General features: G+C 44.1%; 1 pseudogene; it reads right to left on the bottom strand.

Annotated features, from left to right (window-relative positions):
- Positions 1–10277: 10277 nt before the first annotated feature.
- Positions 10278–16768, bottom strand: part of LOC137765819 (trafficking protein particle complex subunit 1 pseudogene) — a 39054-nt pseudogene continuing 32563 nt past the window's right edge.

Raw genomic sequence — 16768 nt, forward strand, 5'->3', positions numbered from 1 at the left:
TGGAATAACACCCTTATCATGTGTGATGCACTCTGATGTTTTCTAGGCCATTTCTATTTTCTATGCTATACTGTTTCATGTTTTAAAAATTGTAGTTGCAATCCACCAAGTTAATTTCACCATCCATTTAGTCTTGCAATTTGAAAAACACTGGTCTAAGTTAGAATGGGCATCATCAGAAAATCTACAAACGACAAATGCTGGAGAGGGTGTGGAGAAAGGGGACCCTCTTGCACTGTTGGTGGGAATGTAAACTGATACAGCCACTATGGAGAACAGTATGGAGGTTCCTTAAAAAACTAAAAATAGAATTACCATATGACCCAGCAATCCCACTACTGGGCACATACCCAGAGAAAAACCATAATTCAAAAAGACACATGCACCCCAATGTTCATTGCGGCACTATTTACAATAGCCAGGTCATGGAAGCAACCTAAATGCCCATCGACAGACGAATGCATAAAGAAGTTGTAGTACATATATACAATGGAATATTACTCAGCCATAAAAAGGAATGAAATTGGGTCATTTGTAGAGACGTGGATGGATTAGAGACTGTCATACAGAGTGAAGTAAGTCAGAAAAAGAAAAACAAATATCGTATATTAACACATATATGTGGAACCTAGAAAAATAGTACAGATGAACCGGTTTGCAGGGCAGAAATAGAGACACAGATGTAGAGAACAAACGTATGGACACCAAGGGGGGAAAGTGGCGGGGGGGGTGGGGTGGGATGAACTGGGAGATTGGGATTGACATATATACACTAATATGTATAAAATAGATAACTAATAAGAACCTGCCATATAAAAAAATAAATAAAATTAAATTAAAAAAAAAAAAAAGAAAAACACTGGTCTAATGCAAATATAGAAGTTGCTACTCCTTGAGTCAGGGATACATATATCTTATTTACCTGAATCTTTAGCACTTATCACACACCCCCTTTTATTTATTTATTTATTTCTGAATAAATGAAGGAGTGAATACCTACCATGTGCAACTGAACCAGGAGCTAGGAATGCAATCATGAGCAAAACTAAGAGCCAAAGCTGAGGGAATCCTTGCCCTGGTGGAGCTTACTGAGGGAGACAGACTTTCAACCAAAATGAAATTAAATTAAAAATAATCTTTTAGGGACTTCTCTGGTGGTCCAGTGGTAAAGAATCTGCCTTCCAATGCAGGCGACGCGGGTTCGAGGCTTCGCCAGGGAACTAAGATCCTACATGCCGTGGGGCAACTAAGCCCACGCACCACACTTACAGAGCCCATGTGCCCTGGAGCCTGCGCACCACAACTAGAGAAGAGAAAACCTGCACTCCATAACTAGAGAGAAGCCCGCGTGCCGCAGAGAAGAGCCTGTGTGCTGCAACAAAAAAAGATCCCACGTGCCTCAATGAAGATCCCGCGTGCTGCAACTAAGACCCAATGCAGCCAAAAATAAATAAAATAAATAAATAATAAATTTAAAAAAATAAAAAAGCCAACATCGGGTATAGTGCCTTCCATGATGTGGGTGTTCAATACTCAGAGTCAGAGTCTTACAGATAAAAAGGACCTTTAATAATAATTTTTTAAAAAATTGCTATGAGAATGTCAGTCAGATATAGTTAACAATGTATGGGGTCAGGGGCGGCATCTTTTGGAGCGACATTTAAGTTGAGACCTAAAGTCCATGTAGAAGTTAGGTACATAGGATGTGAGTGGGAAGAGCATTCCAGGCAGAGGAAAGAGCAGTCATGTCAATGAACAGAGGCAAGAAAGAGTTGGGCACATGTAAAATCCCTCCCCATACCCACTCTGCAAAAAGGGGCCTGGACCTGTGTTGTTTGTGTCCCAGCTTTTCCTTTGGGAGCCCTGACCGATTATTCTACATGGGCCTGGTAGGACTGCTTTGTGGGAGCTTTGCGCTTATCCCACACGCGTGAGTTGGGGCCCAGCCAATCAGAGCTCTGCACCTTCCTGACAACAGTGATGAATGTGATTAGTTCAGGGAGGAGCAGGTTACTTTATTTTATTTTTTTATTTTTAATTTTTTAATATATGTATTTATTTATGGCTACGTTGGGTCTTCGTTGCTACACGCAGGCTTTCTCTAGTTGCAGTGAATGAACAGGAGCTACTCTTCGTTGCGGTACATGGACTTATTACAGTGGCTGCTCCTGTTGCAGAGCATGGGGTCTAGGCACGTGGGCTTCAGTAGTTGCAGCGCATGGTCTCAGTAGTTGTGGCTTGCGGGCTCTAGAGCACAGGCTCAGTAGTTGTGGTGCACGTGCTTAGTTGCTCTGCGGCATGTGGGATCTTCCCGGACCAGGGCTCGAACCTGTGTTCCCTGCATTGGCAGGCGGATTCTTAACCACTGCGCCACCAGGGAAGTCTGAGCAGGTGACTCTAACTGGACCAATCGAGGTCACCTTTATAATTGGCATGTGGAAAGGGTCTCTTTTTCTCTGTAAGATCAAGTAAAGCCAGAGCTCTATGTCATTGTGTGAAGAGAGTGGGTTAAAAAAAATGAAACCGACATACAGAAGAAGAGAGTGCTAAAAGCAGGAACAATAGAGGGAGAAAGAACATCAAGTGAAACTCTGGGTCCAGACTGGCCTCAAGCCAGCAGACCAGCAACACTTCAAAATTGTTTGAGCTATTAACTCCATTCTTTCCTATTGCTGGTTTTAGTTGGTTCTCTGCTATTTGCAACTGACTGCAAGTGTGAAAGGAAGGGTAGAAAGCCAATTAATTTCTTTTTTAAAAGAAGAACAGAAATGTTTGTGGGGTCACAGACACAATACTTCCACGAATGGGAAATCTGCCTGGAATATGCCAGGTTTCAAGAGTTCCAGATTTATGAGGTTGGTCATTTTCTCCTCTCCCTCCCTCCCTCTCTTCCTTCCTTCCTTCCTTCCTTCCTTCCTTCCTTCCTTCCTTCCTTCCTTCCTTCTCTCTCTCTCTCTCTCTCAAACTCCACCTCTCTCTCTATCATTACTGTACCAGCTGAGTGAAGAAAGTTTACAGGAGTTTTTAGAGAAAGCTGGGAAGCTATGATATATTCCCAGCTACAAAAATATCTAGCTAGAGTGGCTTAGACGAAGGTGTGGTGCCAGTAATAGAGATCAAGAGAAGCAAATTTAAGAACAGTTTTGGTAGAGCTGCTAGTACTTGGTCATGGATTAGATATAAGGGACTGAACTGTCAAGACAAATGAATAAAATGGATAAATTAACACATGCTGAGTTAAACAGTCACAGAGCAGCTGGAATGTCTTAGACCCTGTGGTAGAAGCTAGGAGAGCAGAGATGAAAACAGTCCCTGCCTTCAAGGAGTTTACAGCAGAGGGGCCCTTAACATTCAGAAAAGAAACGAAAAACGAACAACAACAACAACAGCAAAACCAGGGGGCTTCCCTGGTGGCGCAGTGGTTAAGAATCCACCTGCCAATGCAGGGGACACGGGTTCGAGCCCTGGTCAGGGAAGATCCCACATGCCGCGGAGCAACTAAGCCCGTGCGCCACAGCTACTGAGCCCGCGCTCTAGAGCCCGTGCTCCGCAACAAGAGAAGCCACTGCAGTGAGAAGCCCGTGCACCACAATGAAGAGAAGCCCCCGTTCGCCACAGCTAGAGAAAGGCTGTGCGCAGCAACGAAGACCCAACACAGCCAAAAATAAATAAATAAATATATTTTAAAAAACCAAAACAAAACCAAAGAGGAAAGGGACTGTCTCCCTCAGGAGTCAAGAGCTGAAACCAGGAAGGGAAGAGGGGCAACCAGAGTCTTCCAATGGGTGCTCTGGGGCTCCAGTAGCCAAAGGTGTGATAGGGAAGCAGCTGGAATAAGTGGAGTAGCTTAGCATCCAACCCAGACAGGCAGGATGGTTGACACGCAAACTTGTAGCAAGTGGGTTTTCCCTGGGACTCTAAGAAGGGAGAATTCAGGGAAGAGGTGAGAGGAAGCAGGGCCAGGTCCAGCCTAGCCCAGCCCAGCCCAGCCTTCCATCAAGTGAATAAAGACCAGCTCATACCAGGATTCCCCAGGTTTCTTGCAAATCTGTAACTTCCTTAAAGTTAGTTATTTTTGTTATTCCTTATTTCCCTGCAGCTTAACTAGTAAAATGAATAGGGTTTAAGCAACGAAAGGAGGAAGTGCAATGGGGGGTTGGCTACTTATTTAAAAGCTGGCCTGGGGAGCTGAGAACAGCCCCAGATGGGGTAGAGGGGGGTGGGCTGGCTGTGAACGGACAGCACCCAGGGAGCCTGTTGGGGAGAGAGGAAAACGGGTCCATCCCAGTGGAGGTGTGAACGCTGGCTGGGGCGTGGGTGGGGCGTGAGAGCTCAGACCCCGACCGCTCAGCTAGCCCCTCAGGGCATACTTGGGCTTTTTCAGACCACTTTGCTTTGTAGTCAGAGGTGCAGGACTGACTGCTGGGGGATGGGGGAAGGGGGAAGGGTGGGAAGCAGTTCTACCCCCTCCCTCCAGGCTCCCACCGTTCGCTCGGCTGCCTCTTCCATCACTGTTACCCTCATTGTGCGCTCTCTGTAGGTCTCCCCACCAGACCGTGAGCGTCCCAGGAGCAGGCACTGTGTCCGATTCACCTCTTTCTGCCTCACAATGTGGCCCAGCGTGGGGCCTGACACTTGGAAGTTTCTCAAAGAGTTACTTGTTGAATGAATGAACAAATGAATGCTTTCTCCAAACCACACTGAGCTTCTAGATGAGGTTACAAAGAAGGAAATTACCCACTTACCCTGTGCCGCCAGGATTCAAGGAGGTAGTGAGCCCCTAATGTTTGGTTTCTGTGTTTACATGTATTTTCCTGGGGATATGATCCTCTATCGTTCACCTCAAAGGGGTGTGTGTCCCCCCAGAAGGATAAGAATAATCACTTGAGAATGTAGTCCAAGACGGAGATTGTATATAAATTTTCTCCGCATCGATTTCCCTGAACCAAATTACTTTTTCTTCCCAACACTACTGTTTTCTTCCTGCATATAGTCTCTTGGCATTTATTTTGTAATGTCACAATCTCCCGTTCATCTGAGGAAATCGTAATAAGACGCTGACAGGGTTCAGGACACGCAACCCCAAAATATGGCACCTTGGCATATTAAATATTTTAAGCTGAAGGAATTTTAAAAAGTGGCAGGAGCAGGAGGGTCACTCTGTGACCTCCCTGCCCTTCTTCCCTGAAACAGGTCATAAAACTCCCATGTGAAAAGTACCCTCCCTGTACTAGGAGGAAGGAGGACTTTCTTGTCACCAGGGACAGGGAATTTGGGACCGAGGCTGTATAAACAAACTGCGTTAAACTAACCCTTGTCTTCCTAGTTACTTCTTCACCATTTACTACTCCTAGCCCAAACCCCTTTGTGTTGTTAATTCTTCACACATTTATTATTTGTCTAAGAGATATAAAAGCTTCCTGCTCTGGTCACTTCTTCAGGTCTTCATTCTCTTGTGAAGAATTTAATAAAAATTTAATAAAAGTTGTATGCTGTTCTCTTGTTAATCTGTCTTTGTCAGTTTAATTTTCATACCCAGCCAGGAGCCCTAAGAGGGAAACTTCTTCCTCCTCTCCACTGCCTCAGCCAAGGCCCCCTTATTCATTTCTCCCACACTCCTGGCTCCTTTGCTCCTGGTTTTGCAGGTGGGAAGACAGCGTGGAGCGGGTGTGGGGCTCGTTGGAAGCAGGGGCAGAGGCAGAACCCCGAAGACAGCTGCTGAGTTACCCTGTTACCTAATCCAATTCTCCGCCCCCGTTCAGCCACCTCCCCTCCCTCTGCATAACAATGGAAGGAAAGAGGAAGTGGGAAAGAATAAGGTCATCTAATTGAATTAGAAGGGTAATTACCAGGACCCTGGAGCAGAGGTAAAGTAGCTCCCAGAAAGAAGGGCTACAGGCAGCCCACAAAAGAGTGGGGAAATTAGTAACAAATATTCACTTGTGCAGGGAAGCAAAAAAGTAAAAAACCTCAGCGGTGAATTGCACAGGCACTGGGGAAAGCTGAGGTAGGCAGCCAGGTCTGAGCCCAGGCAGGATCGGGAGAGGAAGAGAGAAAGCTACAAGCCAGGCCGGTATTTCACGGCGGCTGCCGTGGCCTAGTATTGAGTATCGGTGCCGCAAGGGAAGGATGAGTCAGTGCCACCAGATTCAAGTTTAGGGCAAAAGCCACTGGGAAGGCACTGGGCAAACACCTTTCCTGTGAGAGGGCTCGCTGGCTAGCCAGTGAGGAACCCCAGTCAGATGCAGGAAACTAGGGGGGCCCTGGACCTTGTGGAAGAGCTCCTTCTCAGGGAGAGTGAGAGTGAGGTGCCCTGTTAATCCCCCTTCGCTTCCTCTGCAGGAGGTTTCAGCCAGGAATGCCGCCCGTCGGTTTCACAGAGCTGTCTAAAGCCAGGGTTGGCATAGCGCAGAGGGCAAAGTGGTGTGTAACAGATGATGTGGTGACTGTCACATCTTGCTGCAGGAGGCAAGGAAGCATGCTCTGAAGCCAAAGAACATTCTTGGTCATGGGCATGGCTGTAAGTGCAGTGTGTGCCTCACGGGAGAGAGTGAGGAACGGTGGGTGTGGGGATCGGCCAACTGGCACCTGGTTCCTTTGAGGAAGGTAAGTTCCACCACCCCATCCTGACATTCAGAGCTGTTGAAAGGATGGTAGGACCAGGTTGCATCACTCAGCCGAGGTCTGCAGGGAAAGACAGAAAGTAATCCTGGGCGGATATTGGCCCACTGTAAGAGCTGTTCACAGTGGCTGAGGAACCAATTGTATTGCATGTTAGGGAAAGATTACCATCTTTGGAGGAAGTTTGTGATAGGTGACTTTGCTTATATGGTTTTGGGGCAGGCGGTTGTTTTGTTTCTTTGTGGGTTTTTTTTTTGGTCCATGCCTTGCGGTTTGTGGGATCTTAGTTCTCGCACCAGGGATCGAACCCGTGCCCCCTGCAGTAGGAGCTCAGAATCCTAACCACTGGACAGCCAGGGAATTCCACTAAATGTGCCATTTTAACTAACCATTTTTTAAAAATATTTATTTATTTTGTTTATTTATTTTCCTTTTTTTTTTTTTGGCTGCATTGGGTCTTAGCTGCAGCACACAGGATCTTCGTTGAGGCATGCGGGATCTTTTGTTACGGTGCACGGTCTCTTCGTTGCAGCACTCGGGCTTCTCTCTAGTTGCTGCACTCTGGCTTCTCTCTAGTTGTGGCACACGGGCCCCAGGGCGGTGGGCTCTGTAGTTTGCGGCATGCGGGCTCTCTGGTTGAGGCGTGTGAGTTCAGTAGTTGTGGCGCACACGGGCTTAGTTGCCCCGAGGCATGTGGGATCTTAGTTCCCTGACGAGGGATCGAACTGGAGTCCCCTGCATTGGAAGGCGGATTCTTTACCACGGACCACCAGGGAAATCCCTTAACTAACCATTTTTAAGTTATACAATTCAGTGACATTAATTACATTAACAATACTGTACAACCGTCACCACTATCTATCTCCAAGACTTTTTCATCACTCTAAACAGAACCTCTGTACTCATTTGTGTGCTTGTTTTTCCTCTAGAATATATTGGTCTCTGTGCGACAGAGTCGTGCCTGGTAAGTCATGCCTAGTCAAGAGGTCTCCTCACCTGAGTTTCTTTCATCACAGGATTGCTGTGAGTTCTTTCTGTATAAACAGCACTGTACTTTTTTCCTCCATATGCACACCTATTTCAACAAAGCAGATATTATATCAAACCACCCCAAAACTTGCTGCTTATTACTACAACCCTTTCACTTGTTCACAATTCTGTGAGTCATCAATTTGAGCAGAGCTCAGCTGGGCATTTCTTCTGCTATTATCAACTAGGGCCATTCATGCCACTGCAGTCTTCTGTTGGCTCAACTAGAGCTGGGTGCTGTATAATATGGCCTCATTCAATGAATGAGACATTCAATGTCTGGCGCTGGCTACGGGCTGGGTGGTATATTTCCAGCATGCTACCTGGGCAGCTGGGTTCCAAAAGCAGCAAGGGAGAGAGGTCAAGACCCACTGTGCAAACATTTTTCAAGCTGCCGCCAGAATCATCTTTCCTCATGTCCCATCATCCACAACAAGTCACATGGTGAAGCCCAGAGTCAGTGTGAGAGGAGACTTAAAGAAAATACAGATACAGGTAGGCATGGTTCATTGGGGTCATTACTGTAACAATCAACCACACTTACATACTATTTTGCATTTTTAAAATATTTATTTATTTATTTGGCTGTGCCAGGTCTTAGTTGCAGCAGGCGGGATCTTTTAGTTGCTGCATGTGGGATCTAGTTCCCTGACCAGGAATCAAACCCGGACCCCTTGCATTGGGATCACGGAGTCTTAACCACTGTACCATCAGGGAGGTCCCCTGTTTTGCATTTTGATTTCTCCCTTAACAGTATATTTATTTTCCAAGTTGATATAGTTCTTATAATTACATTTGTAATGACTACACAATAGCCAATCAAAGGATTGCCAAAATGTACTTAATCATTATTACTTAATCATTATTACTCTATTTTTACATTTGTTTTAATTTTCACTATTATAAATAATTCATTAGTTAAACAGATATTTATGAGTACCTACTATGTGTAAGGAGTTATTCAAGGGCGCTAGGGACACAGTTTGCTTTGATTCTTTGGGAGGGGTGGGGAGGAAACACAGACAAACACATGAATATATAATATGTACTATGAAGAGAAGCAGGGAAAGGAGATTAGAGCCTGGCGGATGGGGGTGGAGGGCTGGGGTTTGCTATTTTAAGTCTTTAAAAAAATGCTTTGGGATTATGTTCTAAGAATAAAGAATTATTTCTTTTGCATCACATCCCTGTTGTGAGAAGTGAGATCACTAGGACATAGGGTAGGCATATTGTTAAAGCTTTCAAGATGGATGGCCCAATGCTCTCCCAAGAGTTTTCCCAGTTTATATCACCACCAGCAGGAGTTTGCTAAATGAACTGCTTTGACCATAGTAACACTGAGCATTCTTATTAAAAAAAAAACCTTTGCCAATTTAATAGGTGAGTCTGGATACCTTTCATCAAGGTAGAATGTTATATCGCCATTTATCTTGACCACCTTTTGGACTTTGTAAACTTCTGAGATGTAATTGCCATTTTCTGTTGCTCTGGTGTGTGTGTGTGTGTGTGTGTGTGTGTGTGTGTGAGAGAGAGAGAGAGAGAGAGAGAGAGAGAGAGAGAGAAAGAGGGAGAGAGAGGTTAAGTGGCAAAAAAAAATTTTTTTTGATATGACCACACTATGACATATATATGTTTCCTGTTGTGAAAAAAACTGGGGATAAAATACCTGGAATCATAAAGAGCCAAATACAGAGGAAACCAAATATTTTTAATCAGAGGGCTTAGGTAGGTTTTTTTTTTTTTTAATTTTTAAAAATTTATTTATTTATTTTTGGCTGCGTTGGGTCTTTGCTGCTGCGCGTGGGCTTTCTCTAGTCGTGGCAAGCGGGGGCTACTCTTCATTGTGGTGCGCGGGCTTCTCATTGCGGTGGCTTCTCTTGTAGCGGAGCACGGGCTCTAGGTGCGCGGGCTTCAGTAGTTGCAGCATGCGGGCTCAGTAGTTGTGGCTCACGGGCTCTAGAGCACAGGCTCAGTAGCTGTGGCGCACGGGCTTAGTTGCTCCGCAGCATGTGGGATCTTCCCGGACCAGGGCTCGAACCCGTGTCATTGGCAGGCGGATTCTTAACCACTGCGCCACCAGGGACGCCCGGGTAGGTATTTCTTGAAGTGGCAGCCTAATCTTGGCCCTTAGGAGGGATAAAAGGTTCCTTGGTGGGCGCCCATCTGGGCGTTTATGGCTCTGACCCTGTGCTATGTACTCTGCTTGGCTGGGCACACTCTTAGGCACTGACCGGGAGATGGGGCCGCTTGTGGTCCTCACAGGACGGGCCCCAGTCTTGGGCTCATTGTGCTCATTGTGTCTATCTCTACCTTCTTTCTTCTTCTTCTTTTTTTTTTTTTTAAGTGATAAGAAGTTTATTCTGTACTTCTCGAAGCATCAGGTAGGGGATAAAACTGGAGAGGGCCTGCTTTGGAGGTGTAGGGGCTCTGGTAGGCTTTCTTCCTGTGCCGGGGAGGGCACCAGGGATGGCTTTAGGCTGTTCCCCTGGGAGGGCTACCGAGGAGCTTCACTGGGCTGGGGGTGCTGGGGCGGTGGCATTTGCAGTAGGGGGCCCTCGGGTGAAACAGGTTAGGAAGGTCCCCAGACAGACAGGGATTCTTCTGAGGGGTGAGGTAGGGTGCTTCCTTCAGCCAGCCCGGGCGGAGAACAAGGGCGGAGAGTGGCCACAGGAGTCCAGTCGGGAGCGGAAGAGCTCATTCTGCACAGTTTGGCCCAGCGAGCACAGGGGTTTCTTCACCACCAGGTCCACATACAGATCACCGTGGATGTGGTGCAGCACATCTCGGATGGGTCCCACGCCCAAGTCAGTATTCATGACAACGCTGATCCCAGCGGGCATCTCGTACTAATGGAGTTTGTAACGTCTAGTTTGGAAGGCCAGGAAGCCGTCCTTCATGTCTAGCGGGGACATCTTGCTGACAAAGGAAAGGATAGAGAAGAGCATCCCGTACATCAGCTTGTACTCCTCCTACTTGGGGATCTCCGCTTGCTTCTTGCGGTGCCACTCGCAGTAATGCAGACACACTCCGTTCCGGTCAAACAGGTACAGGTTGTGGACAGCCGTGGGGACTGCTCCGAGTGCCTGTCACTCCATAGTTCCTATCTCTACTTTCTAGGTCTGTCAGCGTCCATGACCCATACATAGTATGCCTGTCTGCCCCATGAGAAAGTGTTTCATTCATTAATTAATGCATGTATTTATGCACTTATTTACCCAATAATTGATCCATCTATTCATTTGGGCATGTATTCGTACGTTAGCACAGTCGTTTATTCAGTACACGTTGACTATAAGAGTTGTGACTTAAAAAAAAAAAAGAGTTATGACTCTTTACTTTGATGCCAGAAGGATTGATGATAATTAGAGACCCGAGTGGGTGCCCAGGGAAAAGTCCCAGGCTCCAGACCTACAGTCCTGTTGTTGGCATTATGTAAATGGAGATCACGGCGGTGCGCTGGCCAGCAGTTCTTGGTCCACTAACTTTGGCCAAATAAATTCTTGTTTTACTAAACCCAAAGCAAAATGTGCTGACTAAGCCTTCTTTACCACTAAAACTGTATTACATTTCTCTTTGTGATAGGAAAGGTTAGAACAACAATATGTGACCTTAACAACTCTGGGCACTGAATCTGCATTATGTCACCTGTGAAAAAAACAGATGTCCCTTCGTTCAAGTCACAGACTTTATTTGGCAAGTTATGTACCTTTGTGCTAAGAGATGAGGGACATTTTTTTCTTTTTAAGCAAAATTGACACTCCCCATCCTTAAAGAGCTTATAATCCAGTTGGAGAAATAAGGCCCGTCCACCTAGAATTATAGATCATAGAACTAAGGAATGTTTTATGTTGAAATCTGCTTAAAGACCCATCTGGTCTGAAATTCCCTACCAAGGTGGAACTCCCCATACAAAGTACTCTGCAAATAGTCTTTTCAGCTTTGTACCAACACTCCTCTGGTGAGAAAACTACTATTAATTTTTTTAATTAGAAAAGCTGTATGTGCTTAATGTAACACATTGAAAAAATACGGCAGAGTATCAAAGTAAAAAGTCAAGCCTCACCTCAAATCCCCCGCCTCCCTACCATTTGTTACAGGATGCTAAGAATGGCTATTTTCTATACTTGTACAAACACATATATGGACATTTTCACCCCATACTTTCAATTGTAATCTATTTTTAAAATTAGATAACATATACAATATAAAAATCAAAGGGTATGAAAGACTATATACAATGAAAAGAAAGTCTCTTCTATCCCTCTCCCTCTAGCACCTCAGTTCTTCTCCCCAGAGGCAGCCATTGTTACTACTTTTGTATGTATCCTTCCAGGGATAGTCTGTGCGTTTTACAAGCATATATGTTATTATTATTATTATTTTTTTTTTTTTTTGACCACACTGCGTGGCATATGGGTTCTTAGTTCCCTGACCAGGGATCAAACCCACGCCCCCTGCAGTGGAAGCATAGAGTTTTAACCACTGGATCACCAGGGAAGTCCCTCTTTTTTTTTTCTTTTCTTTTTAACACAAGTGTTAGCAGATTAAATACAATGTTTCCCCCTTAATTACATATCTTAGAAATTATTCCATACTTAGAGCAAGCTGCTTTATTCCTTTTAACAGGTGCATAGCATTTCATTGTATGGATATGTCATAATTTAATAAATCAATCTATTTATGACTCTTTTGGGGTTCCTGCCCTTTTGCTATTACAGACAAGGCTGCAATGAATAACTTTGACTATACTACATCTTTTTTCACGTGCACACAAGGTTGTGGGATAAATATCTAAAAGTAGAATTGTTGGATCAAATTGTTGGATCAGAATAACAAATAACATTTGTTATTTTGATAGATATTGCCAGTTGCTCTCAGTAGATGTTGTATCAATTTGTATTCCATTCATCAACTATGAGAGTTGGCATTATGTAATGCCCATGCTATTACTAGGATATTAATTACTTTTCTTTTTAACTTATGCCAACTTGGTAGGTTAAAAATAGTTACCTTTAGCTGTTTTCATTTGCACTTCTCTTATGAATGAAGTTGAGCATCTTTCATATATGTGAGAGTCATTGTGTTTATTTTCTGTGTGCCGTCTGTTCATATCCTTTACCTGTTTTTCTATTTTTTTCTCCTTGTTGCTTTTCTTGTAAATATTAGGCTTTATATATACATATGTTTTTTTAAATAAGAACAATTTAAATTGAAATTTTTTTCCAGTTTGTTATTTCTCTTATGACTTTCTTTTTCCATGCAGGAATTAAAAAAAATTTTTTTTTTAATTTTTTAATTGTTCAATTCAGTGAATGTAAATGAAATAAGCCAGACAAAGAAAGACCAATATTGCATGATCTCACTTATATGTGGAATCTAAAAGGATGGACCTCATAGTAACAGAGTAGGATGCTCATTACTGGAAGCTGGGGGTGGGGGAAATGGAGAGATGTTGGTCAAAGGGTACAACTTTTCAGTTATAAGATGAATAACTTTTGGAGACCTAATGTATAGCATGGTGACTAGAGTTAATAATAATGTATTGTATACTTGAAATCAACTAACATTGTAGATCTCAAGGGTTCTTACCACCATCACCAAAAAAAAAAAAAGGTAACTTGGTGAGGTGATGGATTTGTTAATTAGCTTGATTTTGGTAATCATTTCACAATGTATATCCAAACATCATGTTGTATACCTTAGATATATACAATTTCACTTTCCAATCGTATCTCAGTAAAACTGGGGGGAAAAAAGCTGAAACTTATTAGTATTTTCTTTTACAGCATCTTGTTTTATCTATTTATTTTAGTGTTTGTTTTACCATACTGAGCAAAGCTTGTCTATAGCAAGATTCAAAAATTCTACCACGTTCTCTTCTAGTACATTTGTTCTTTCACTTTTCACATTCCAACCTTTCCTCCATCTGGAATTTATTTTCCTTTAGACTATAAAGTAGTGATCCAATTGTATTTCTTTTCCAGATTGCTCTTCAGTTTCCTAACACCTTCTATTGAATAACCCATTTTTGGGAATTCCCTGGCAGTCCAGTGGTTAGGGCTCTGTGCTTCCACCACAGGGGGCACGTGTTCAATCCCTGGTTGCGGAACAAAGATCCCACAAACCACCCGGCACAGCCAAAAAGAAAAAAATCCATTTTTATTTAATTTATTTTTTTGGCCACACTGTGTGGCTTGCAGGATCTTAATTCCCTGACCAGGGATTGAACCCGGGCCAAGGCAGCCAAAGCACCAAGTCCTAACCACTGGACAGCCAGGGAATTCCCTGAATAATCTATTTTTAGAATACTATCTTTATAATAAACTAAATTTATATATGCAAATTATATATAAAATTTTACACATATATATGTTTCTGGGCTTTTAATTTTGTTTCATTGATCTATCTGCCTAGTGTTTTTTGTTTGTTTGTTTGTTTTTTGTTTTGGCTGCATTGGGTCATCGTTGCTGGGCGCAGGCTTTCTCTAGTTGCGCTGACCGGGGGCTACTCTTCGTTGCGGTACGCGGGCTTCAGTAGTTGCGGCGCATGGGCTTAGTTGCTCTGCGGCATGTGGGATCTTCCCGGAGCAGGGCTGGAACCCGTGTACCCTACATTGGCAGGCGGATTCTTAACCACTGTACCACCAGGGAAGTCCCCTGCCTAGTGTTTAAAAAACAAAATTCAACCAAGTAAATTTGAAGATCTAATTGGCTTTATTAGGCGATTCATGATTTGGGTGGAATCTCATCTAGCAACTAGAAGAGCCTCCAAGGAGTTGTACAAAATGGAAGGTTTTTATAGGAAGAAGGGTGGGGAAAGGGAGCTATTAGCAAAAGAAAAGAAAAGATTATTTTTAGGCTAGGGCATCTTTTTTTAGAGGAAGGGAACAGCAATGGTTTTGTCATGCAGATTGGCTCTTCTTGGTTGGGGAAGGCGGGGTGGAAAGGGAGAGGGCCCATGTGACAGATTACCTTACTGGTGCTTGATCGGAAAATTCCAGACTGGTTGGTTAAGATTACATTTCTGGGAGAGGTTGAAACTGCAATTAGATCAGGTATTAAATCTCGGTTTGGTGTCATGGGCTTTTAACATGAGTGATGCCATTTTGGGACTGTGGTTTTCTTTTTAACTTTCCTCATGTCCCTTACCGTACTGTTTTTATTATTCTGTGTTTAATATGTTTAATACCTAGAAGAGATGGTCATCTTTTTTTTCCCAGGATTTTCCCAGATATTCTTAGAATATAAATTTAAAAATTGTGTAGTTAAAAAAAACTTGATGTTTTAATCCTGGTTATGTTAAATGTGTAGACTAATTTATTGTGAATTGACATCTTTATAATATTGAGTCTTCCTACCCTATATATGTATTTTCCTCTTCCTATCAGACTATTTTTTGAGGCAACACATTCTATCATTGGATGATTCTGATAGTTTTTAAAGTTCCCCTTGTTTTGAGGTATATCTCTTTCTCTATATTTTCTAGGCAATAGTTCTAATTTTGTCATTTGAGACTATACAGGCGTTAACATTTAAAGTGTTAAACATGATCTACAAAAAGCTACATCAGTGCTTCCCAACCTTCTACATCATGGAACACAAAGGAAATTGTAAATGTGCACTGAACACTGGGGTAAGTAGATGAACTTTTTGCAGTCCAAGGTGATGGTGTTGGTAAGGAGGGAATCAGGCTGCTCCAGGCCCTATTTCTGCTGACTTGCTGAGGGAGCTACAGCTGGGACCCTGTGAAACCCCCTAGGGCACATCATCTGGGAGGCTCTTCACTAGAAGGTCCACTCCTTGCACCTCTCCACCCCATTTCTGCTCCCCAGACCTGCTTTTCTTTCTAGACCTTAATATACCAAGCACATTCTCTCTCTCTTTTTTTTAAAAATTTATTTATTTTATTTATTTTTGGCTGCGTTGGGTCTTCATTGCTGCGCATGGGCTTTCTCTAGTTGCGGCGAGCGGGGGCTACTCTTCGTTGCAGTGCGCGGGCTTCTCGCTGCAGTGGCTTCTCTTGTTGTGGAGTACGCGGGCTTCTCGCTGCAGTGGCTTCTCTTGTTGTGGAGCACGGGCTCTAGGTGTCCGGGCTTCAGTAGTTGTGGTTCGCGGGCTCAGTAGTTGTGGCTCACAGGCTCTAGAGCTCAGGCTCAGTAGTTGTGGCGCATGGGCTTAGTTGCTCCACGGCATGTGGGATCTTCCTGGACCAGGGCTCGGACCCTTGTCCCCTGCATTGGCAGGTGGATTCTTAACCACTGCGCCACCAGGGAAGCCCCGCACGTTCTCTTTTCGGGACCTTTGCCTTTGCTCTTCCCTCCGCCTAGCTGGCTATGGCCCCAGAAGTTCACACAGCTGGCTACTCATTCTCTAGCTCACTGGGCAATCATACCTAAAGGAGCACCCCTCTCCTGCCCCAAGTCATGCTACTTTCTTGGTATCACATCAGTTTTAGAAATTTCCAGATGATTTGTGTGTTTGTTGTCTCTCTCCCCACCACTAGAATGTAAGCTCCAAAAAGGCAGAAGTCATGTCTGTTTTGTTCTCTTCTATCCCCAGAGCCTTACACAGTGCCCTGCCCATGCACTCAGTTTGCTCTGTGAGTGAGTGAAAGGGCTTCCTACTCTAGATTTTGGAGGATATTTTTCATGACCACTTCAGTTCTTATTCCCAGCTTGACCTCTCCGTACCCACCTACTTCCCACAACCAAACTTCTTGGTCTGATCAAAGGGCTTCTGGAGGAACTGTCCAGCCAGTTATGACTCCTGCTATCTACACTGTCTCCCCACTGTTTTGGCCATCCTGGCCACAGAGACACCACAGGACCTTATCGTCCCCCTGGCAGAACCCAGATAATACTGTGTCTGCAGTATTCTCGGAATCCGTTCAGTTTAGCAACCCTATCAAAAACGGAAATGAGGTTAACTTGGCAGGAAATGAGGTCAGTTTGGCAACTGTTGGTGAAACATTGTACAATGTAGGAGTTAACAGTCTGAGTTAACAATGCAAGCTATGTCATACAGCAGTGCAATAGGAAGATCAAATGGACCATGAGCCGTGCAGGGCAATTTGGGCTCAGAGAGGGAATATCCCAGTAAACTGATGATTGATCGCTTTC

The sequence above is a fragment of the Eschrichtius robustus genome, chromosome 6 (genome assembly GCF_028021215.1).
Source record: "Eschrichtius robustus isolate mEscRob2 chromosome 6, mEscRob2.pri, whole genome shotgun sequence".
In the NCBI taxonomy this organism is placed as follows: domain Eukaryota; kingdom Metazoa; phylum Chordata; class Mammalia; order Artiodactyla; family Eschrichtiidae; genus Eschrichtius; species Eschrichtius robustus.